The sequence below is a fragment of the Microtus ochrogaster genome, unplaced genomic scaffold (assembly GCF_000317375.1).
Source record: "Microtus ochrogaster isolate Prairie Vole_2 unplaced genomic scaffold, MicOch1.0 UNK2, whole genome shotgun sequence".
Taxonomy (NCBI): domain Eukaryota; kingdom Metazoa; phylum Chordata; class Mammalia; order Rodentia; family Cricetidae; genus Microtus; species Microtus ochrogaster.
This window is the reverse complement of record NW_004949100.1, coordinates 14,072,806-14,081,945: the sequence shown is the minus strand read 5'-3', so window position 1 is coordinate 14,081,945 and position 9,140 is coordinate 14,072,806. Positions and strand designations below refer to the sequence as shown.

General features: G+C 36.4%; 1 protein-coding gene across 6 annotated transcripts in view; it reads right to left on the bottom strand.

The window, feature by feature from the left end:
- LOC101999289 (aldo-keto reductase family 1 member C13-like) overlaps nt 1–3,991 on the bottom strand; it is a 22,808-nt gene extending 18,817 nt beyond the window's left edge. The window contains exons 1-2 of one of the 6 annotated variants that reach the window (XM_005365386.2): nt 3,847–3,976; nt 1,499–1,594 (exon numbers count right to left, since the gene is read on the bottom strand). The gene's annotated coding sequence lies outside the window, so the exon portion shown is untranslated. Of the gene's footprint in view, nt 1–1,498; nt 1,595–1,923; nt 2,822–3,846 lie in introns of those variants that run through there. The other 5 variants (XM_005365385.2, XM_013353140.1, XM_013353141.1 and 2 more) reach the window with 5 other exon arrangements.
- Between the last annotated feature and the right edge of the window lie 5,149 nt (nt 3,992–9,140).

Sequence of the window (9,140 nt, the reverse complement as noted above, 5' to 3'; positions counted from 1 at the left end):
GGGGGGGGAGAGTGGGAGGAGTGGGGGGCTGGGAGGAGGCGGAAATTTTTTTTTCTTTCTTAATAAAAAAAAAAAAGAGAAAGCACAGTGGGTAATTGGTTTATTGCTTCAGTGTGGTCCTCCCCTTCTCATTTTGAGTCTTTGTGAAACATAAGCCTTTGTCCTGAGCTGTGGGTTCAGTCATTAATTCCTTGGAGTTTGACAGCCTTTTGAACACTGTCCATTTACACTAGCCAAAACCAGTCATTTGCTTTTTATATGTCTTTATATATGTTTGCGAGCACAGGGGTTCCCTGGGTCAACTAGATCAAATAAGAGTCTTAGTTGGAGCAGATAGCATTATTTTGTTTTATGCACTGGGGAGCATTTAAGAACATATGAGAAAAAAAAAAGAACATATGAGAGGTTAGATAATTAAGCTCCTTAAAGAGTCAGGGAATCTCCTAGAGACCTTTAATTGTTTATACTTTCCTCTATCAAGTGTGCCATCTGAAGGAATGGGGAAGTTTCTTGCTGACCATACAGCTTAACATAGAAGCACAGAGAATACTCTCTTTTCTTTGAGAGTACATGCAGTCTATGTGCAGCTTAGAGGTCAGTAGTTGGAAATTCTATGGCCTCTCCAATTACAAGTACAGGTGACTTACCAGAGAAGCCAAACATTCCTAAGGGTTCCTTTTCCCTCTGTGTTCTGGCTGACTTGGGAAGATAAGGTTCAAAACACTAGCTATCCTTCTAGACCTCCCATTCTCGTTGAGTAAGCCTGCAAACTTGGGCTTTCAGCATCCACAAGGAAAGCTTTTTCCATCTTATGCAGTGACACATGATTTTTTTTATTGCTAACCTTTCTGTGGCAGGCGAAGTTTAGATGAGAACATATTTTTAACAAATAAGGCAGAAAATATAATTATCTTGATAAAACATAAATTTTTCTCTAACCCAACCTTTATAAATGATACAAACCATATACTTTTACACTGAGATAAGCCCAGGCTTTATATCTGTGCACTGAATTCTGGCCTTAGAGATTTTAGTAACCTTTATTTATACATGCCTTCTGGAAATCCCTCCTCCACAAATCTTTGTAACTTACATTCTACTTTATAGTCTCTCCTTCCTAATTACGGATTCTTTTCTGTCTAATTCCCTTCCTTACCTTGAAACAGTAACATAAACAAATATATCAACTTACTCAAAGGGAACTGAATCCAAATTATTTTCATAGTTTAAAGTAACCCATAATACTGGCCCACATGTTCTTAAACTATAAGATTCTTGTCCTTGGTAACTCCTAGGCAGACTTAATCTCTGCTTGGATAATTTGAAATTTTTCTTTTACATAATTTTCTTGGTCTCACATGATTCTGAGGGTTTCAGAATGTTGGATTCTGGCAAGGCCAGGCTATGATACGAACTTCCAAGGACCTCAAACAGTGAATTATCAAACAAGAAAAGGCATGTAAGAAACACACAGAGCCAAAACTGTGTGTATGCTAACCTTGCAATTGTGGTTTGAGACGCAAAATGTGTCTGTTCCAATGAAGGACTGTGACAGATTGCAAATGGTTTCGTTTTCATAGGGGACCAATGCCTACTGCACAGGAGACTTTCCTTAAGTGAGAGCAGGCTGCACCCAGGAATTCTAGTTCTAACTCGCAAAGCTTTTCCCTGACATTGGAAATGGGCAATAACAAGCAATAGAAACAGGCCTTTCTCCCCTCGGAGTGACCACCTCTCACTTCAAAACAAGAAAAACTGCCTGGGAAGAGATTCGATGTTGAAGGGCTACCACCTGACGTTTTAAAATTTCAAATAGTTTAATGATCACCACATTGCAACAAGACCAGATTGTACTAAATTTCATTCCCCACAGAAATTTTTAATCAATATCAAGTCTTCAAGTGCTAAAGCAGATGAGCTCACATGAATAAATGCTTGAAATTGGGATTTAATTTGCAGTTTTTGCAGAAGTCGGAGTTATCCTTTAACTGCACACATGTGGACAAAGGAAACTTTCCCCTTTTTTTTCTTTTCCATCTGCAAAATAGATGAAGGCGAACGGTGATGTAATTTACATAAAAGGCTTAAACATAAGGAATCTCATTGCATTTGTTGCCACTAAAGAGCATGTCTATAACTATAGCATGGATTCTGGATTTAGGCTCCCATTCAGAGATCAAGTCTTTCCACCCCCGGTTCTTAGGCGAGCCAGGCAGTAATGCAAAAGAAAAAAAGTTGCCTCCTTTTGAGTGTGTCCGGGGGAGGGGGGTATCTGATGAGATGGAGATGATCCTGATTCCCAATAGAGGGAACATGAATCAAAAAGGGAAGCAACATTTCAGAAGAGGTGTCCCACATATTTCCCATGCATCATCTAGTCTCCAGGGGGCAGACGTGTTTCTTAATAGTCTAGTCTCCAGGGGGCAGGCATGCTTTCTTTAGGTGTCACCATGGAATTTTCATCTAGAGATTGAACAATGACCAAGCTCTGGGTCATCCTTTCCAGATGCCCACCATTCTCAACTCTCTCCCTTCATTCTTGAGCTGTCCCCACACCTTCACCAGCCCAGTTCGATCCTAAGCTCTATCTCTAATCAAGGAGTTTCTCCCAGATAATTGTGGCCCCTTTTCAATTAAATCTGGTGTTTATTTAAACTTGCTGATTTCCTGATAACATAGCTGCAGCCAGTGAGCAAACAACAGAGTCAGAGAGAGTCCCTGCTTTATTTAGGGGTAAGGACTTCATATAGGCTTTTTGAAGAACGCACACAAGCTTGGAAATGACTCAGTGGCATACTGCATGCCTCATATGTATAAGGCCCTGGGTTCAATTAAAAATGCAAAATGGAAAAAAACATTTTTGCCTGTCAATGCAAAAAAAAAAAAAAAAAACAAACAGTTCCTTCAGAGCTGTGAGGTGGCTTTGTCTGTAAAGGCACTTTCTTTGCAAGTCTGAAAACATGAGATTGAACCCCAAAACTTACATAAAGGTGGGAGCAGAAAACCAATTTGCAAAACTATATTTATACCTCTCAATAAATGACAATACATATGTACCTCATAAACATTGTGTACATGCAAACCCACACATATAGTAATAATAAGTTAAAAAATAATATTTTAAAAGACAACCAAAGAATCCCAGCAATAGGGGCAAGGATCCTCATAAAAGGGATGAGGGTGGTTTATGGTCACTCCCTGTCAACAGTCTTCATGTTTTCCAAAGCTATACTGGGGTTTCATAAGAAAAGAAGGCTGCTTGGTTAAAAAGACATCCTGTTCTGCAGCCCTCAGAACAAGAATCCTCTAAACTCATCCTTAAATTCTTGCAACTTCCCAGACAGCCAAGTGCCACTTCAGAATAATCACCGCAGGGGACTCCAATGTCTTTTCTGAATATATTAGAGCAAGCAAAAGGGTTTCATCTCAGCAATAAAGTGGGAAACGGCACAAGACAAAGTTCTTGACCATTCCAAGTTTCCGATAATGGTCACACAAGCAACAAACCAGAAACTGCTGCTTTTTCAGCTCTTTTGGGTCAAAAAAAAAAAAAAAAAAAAAAAAAAAAAAAAAAAAAAAACAAAGAATGAAACCAACAGGCTGGATGGCAGTGGCAATTAAACCAGGGATACAAGCAGTGACAGAGGAGAGGGGGAGGAGAGAGAAGAGCCACTTAAGCTAAATAATTTTTAGAGCAGAAAAAGCAACAAGAGGAAAAATTTTCATTACTCTTAGGAGGTAGGAAAGAAGTGAAAGGATGTATGTGCCAAGCCGAAGCAGAGTCCTTGGCAAAGGGTGTTGGGAGGAGAATGCCTTTCTCTGCCCTCTAAGCTAAAGAAAGTGGACCTGTATTGAGCACCAGATGTCCTGCAGCAGGTCTCCAGTTCCCCCTGGTCTCAACTCTAGCTTCAGTCTTCTTTATTCTGCATTCCAAAGTGAAGAACACACAGCACAGAGAGCAGCCAAGAGTTTCATTTCAGAGGCCAACTCTCTTCAGAATAAGAGCAGGCTGAGCCCAGCAGCAGAGCCTGGCAACTGGCAGGCAGGGACTTTTATTTGTCCTCTCCTTATAACACTTGCCCTCCCTCCTCCAGGGTGGGCTCTTTTAGGAAAGAAGCCTGCTTATCTCAGGACCCCATTTTCTTAGGGTTTCCACCTAAGATATAGAAGGTTCAAAATATGTATAGGATTTTAATTACTCATAAAATAGAAAAGTTCACTGTGTATGCTCTCCTGAAAATGCCAACTTAAGATGACACAGCTTCCACCACCTATTGTAATTTATGTTCTGTTTGTGGGTGCAGGCATGGGCCAGTCCTTCCCAGAGCTAACCTCATGCCTGAGCCTATGTGTGTTTAATTTGCAAAGCTTTCTGCTATGATGAAGCTTCTACTTGATCACACAACACAAGAAACAATGAGCTGTTATTACAGGCTTGAAGTAACTAGGATATTCTACAAAGATGCTTTTGTCCTTCCTGGGCTACCAGATTATTGAAACAACAGACCTCAAGAAATTAGATTACCCCTAGGAATTTTGTATTTGGAGAAAAAAGGATGTGCTTACATGACAGTCAAAAGACAAAATTATCCCCAGGAGAAAGATTTATGAGGTAATAGAACATTTGTCAGGAAGAATTGAAGCCAAAGACACCACATCTTGACCACAGTACATAGCTGTACATACTGCACACCACGGGAGTGGTCATTTCAGCTGGGACCACTCAGAACCCAGCTGGGATACTCAGATAGTGGTGCTGGATAAAACAGAAGTGTGCCCCCTTGAAAAGTGATTTAGTTGGATGATACCACTCACAGAGCCTTTCAAGTTTTATATTTTTGAATTATAGACTACAATAAGTATACAAAGAATTAGGTAAAAGTGTACACTATAAGTTTACAAAGGTGTTTATTTGTTCATCTAGTCATTTATTCATTTATTTTGGAGCTAAATTTAAAATCTTTGAAGTTTTGCATTTCTTACAAGTTTCTCTTTAAAACAGCATCAATGACCACTAATAAGCCTTCTTTGTCTCATACCAAGTGCAACTCATTTGTATAATACCTCTATTTAAACAGAGATACAAAATTAGGCATTAAAAAGTTTTCACCCCAAACAGAAATTTAAATGCCCTTAGCCATTTTAAACATGGGAAATTTTTAACAAAAAATGTTAAACATCTATTATAGTAGAACATAACTATTTTAAACTTGGGGTTCTGTTTTAACAACTTTGGTATAAATAGATCAGTTTCTAAGAATGCTATTTTGCTTTGAATATAATGAATAAGAAAAATATATGAATAACTTTTTTATTACAAACAACCTAACACATATAAATGTACTTCTATATGCTATCTTCTTTATAAGCCACCCATAGTTCAAAAGTGTTAAATTTCTGTATTATTGAGAATTTTTATAATATTTGAGATATATGATATAAAATCATGAACATGTTATTTTACATATTACATTAATATGGTATATTAAATATAATTAGCATGAGATATTAAACACCAAATATCACATATTAAAATATTTTTATATACACATATGATATTTCCTCTTCAAACCATTCATTTATCTTCTTTAGATTTTGATATTCAGATAAGAAAAGTAAAAACTAAATAAAATTTGATGTTTTAAGTCAAAATATTCTAATATTATTCTACAAATAATACATGAAAATCTTTAGATTTGCAACTGTGTCTGCAATTGAAATTTTGACTTTTGGTAGTTTCCTAGATACTTATAGTTATATAAACTCATATTTATTTACCAGACTAATTACAAATGCTATGTAGATGTCAGTTTCATCCATTCTTTTAAACGAAATAGTATATCTGGGATATGAAAATCTAAGTCTGAAACTCCCTGCCTAAAACAGTAATTTAGAGGTCACTACATATGACATGGGAACAAGAAGAGTGTGACATTGAAGTTTATACTGTCTTTCCAAGGGAGAAAGATTGGAAAGACATTGACAGTCACATAGCAAGTGATAGGGTAATAGGATACCTAAGAAACACGGGTAGACTGAAATATGGTACCCACAGGAAGTCAGAAGGTAAGTTACTCACTGCTGTAGGTTCTCATTTGCTGTAGCAAATTCCTAGTGAGAGAGGATGCATAAGACTTAGCTAAGCCTTCTTGTCAGAGAAAAGAGACTTGCTGAAGGGTAAGCTCACAGCTCCTGAAAGTCTTGAACCCAGTAGTACATTCTGGTAAGATGTAACTTCTCTGATGTGATGATTTTGGTCAGCAACCATCATGACATTGAATCTGTTATTTAATATAGACCCATGCTGGTGACCTAATAACAGTGAACATTCTTTCCTCAAAAAAAACATGGAGCCTTGGTGAGATGGGGAAAGGTGTTAATCACAAAGAGGAGGCAATCCGGGTGTTGTTAACTGAAAAATTCAAGTGGAAGGTTTGGCTCACACTCTGAAGGTTATGCTTAGAAATCAGCATGATCCTCAGTAGCTAGATGCCGATTCCATTACCTTATCTATGTGTTTTATAAACTCAAGCCTTACATCACCAGGTGGCCAGTCTCTGCAGCCACCTGTGTCAGTTGAGGTGCACTATCATTGGGACTGAGAACTATTAAGCACCAGCAAAGCATTTGACTTCTTCCCCTCATCCCCCCTGCAGCGTGTCAATGGCTGAGTGTGCTTTGAAAGTGTGTAGTGATCTCTATATACAGATGTCAGTGCTGTGTTCGCTGTTCTCACCCCCAGCGCAAATGGGAGAAACTCCTACCTAGAATATTAGTCTTTCCTGAAGTGAACAAGCTAGGGAAGTCTGAGAATGGGAAAGAAGCTGCCAGGCCCCATGTTGCAATGTTAAGTGTAGCGAAGAGAAGCAGCTCCTCATCCACAAAGAAAAGAAGTGGAAAAGTACTGGTAGGCATGTCACACTTAACTGGCTGAACAACAAAGTCTAACTGGTAGGACAAGCAAGAGAGTCCAGCTTAAAGTGACCTCCACCCCTCCACCCGGCCAAATACAAATTTAGAGAGGTCAGAAAGAGCACTAAAGCTTTGTCTTTTCTAATTCATTTCTCTTTTTATCTTATTACTATATATTAGTAGTATTTTAATTTATTTTGTTTTTAAAAAGAATGTTTATGTTTTATTTTTATTTTCCTTAGGTTCATTTATTTTTCGTACACATTTTTGTTAATTAGTTATATATCTCTCACCCTTTGGGCAACATCCTTATGATATTCTTCTATAATCTTTTGTCTTTCCTTTATTAAACAATAACTAACATTTCTATTTCCCTTTTTTGTACATTTTCAATTATTCCATTGATTTCCTGCATATACTTTTACTCTAAATAATTTTAATCCCATATGTTTTTTCTAATTTTGTATTTCATGGCCATTGTTTTTGATGTTATAGTCGTTAGTTGGTTTTTAGTGTTTCTATATTGTGTTTAGTTAGTGTTATTTTGTGACAGTAGCTTGATTTTTATGCTCATGACGCTAATAAGGATTGAGTTCTTAAGGCAGAATGCTCACTAAAAAGATGTCCTATTAAAACAAAATACTCAACACACAGAAACACAGGAAGAAACACCAAAACAAAAGCAAAAGAAAACATGATACCCCCAAAACATTATAAAACCTCCACTGATGAATCCAAAAATAATGAAATTATTAAACTGCCTAACAAAGAAAAAATGTATCAATAGTGTAAGAGATAAATTCCAGCTGGAAACAAAACTTTGAGAATAAAAGCAAATTGAAATGCCGTAATAAAATAAAATACACAGTCCAAATCCACAAAAACTTGTAATATTAATCTTAAAATAGAATATCAGAGATTAAACACAAAGTTGTGAAAATGCTACATTCAGATATGAATGAAGAAGAAAAGCAGGAGTGATCATAACATTCCAGAAATTAAGAGAACAAAACTAAGACTCCATGAAACAGAAGGAACTGAGATCAACAGTAAAGGCACAGAAAATCTACTCAAAGAAGTTATAAAAGAAAATTATTCAAATATAGAACATTTAAGCACAAGAGACATATAAATCTCCAGTAGACATAAACAGGCAAGAATCTGACCATGACACACTGTAATTGAGATGCCAAGACAACAAACGTAAAAGCTGCAACTGAAAGTTGCCATTTCCCGTTTATAGGCAAAACCATCAGAATAACATCAGACCTATGAGAAGAAACCGTGAATCCAGAGGAGTATGAGAACTATTTCTTTGAAGCCAATAGTCCCTAACCAAGAGAAAACAAAATTTTCAAAGACCAGTACAAACTAAATTCATGACCACTAAGCCAGCACTCCAGGAGATCCTTAATACTTGCTACATAGAGAAACCATAGGGAAGCTTTTCAGTAAGTAATTAAGGTAAGGGCTCAAGGACTCAAAGAGCCTAGAAAATGAGGTGAGAACGGACAAATGGACTTGGATGAAATTTAAAAAGTTCTTCATAACAAGGAAGATAACTGACAGAGTAAAGGGGTAGCTAACAGAGTAGGAGAAAATCTTCCCCAAGTATACATCTGATAGACAATTCAGATGCAGAAGATTTAAAAGTTCATTAAATTAAATACCAAACAGTATCTAATTAATTAAAGAGAAATTGAACTGGTCAAATAGATTTCAAGGAATAAATACAAATTTCCAATAAATTTAAAAAAAATTATATTTACCATCACTATACATAAAGGACATGAAAATTCAAACTACATTGAGGCTCCCTCCTTATGATCCCAAGGAAAATGGGTATTTAAAAAAATGCTGACAAGCATCAATGGAGCCTTATACACAACTATTGCAATTGTGAGCTACTGCACTTATTTTCTAGTTCAGTAGGCAGATTAAAAATAAATAACTAAAAATAGACCAAGCATGTGACCCTTCAATATCACCCATGTTTGGTGTAAAAGGTTCTTCATTCATGTGTTGCTTTCTTTTTTTTTATTTTTTTTAAAGTTTCCAGGAATTTAATGAACTAAAAAAGAATAAATAAAAAATTAAGTGTTTTTCTACTGAACTTTTAGAGAGTCCATATTACAAAATAAATGCTATTTATGGTATAGTCCTTTCAAAAAAAAGGTTGATTTTTTAAAAATTTTTATTTATTTTTTTTAAATCCAATTTTTTTTCTT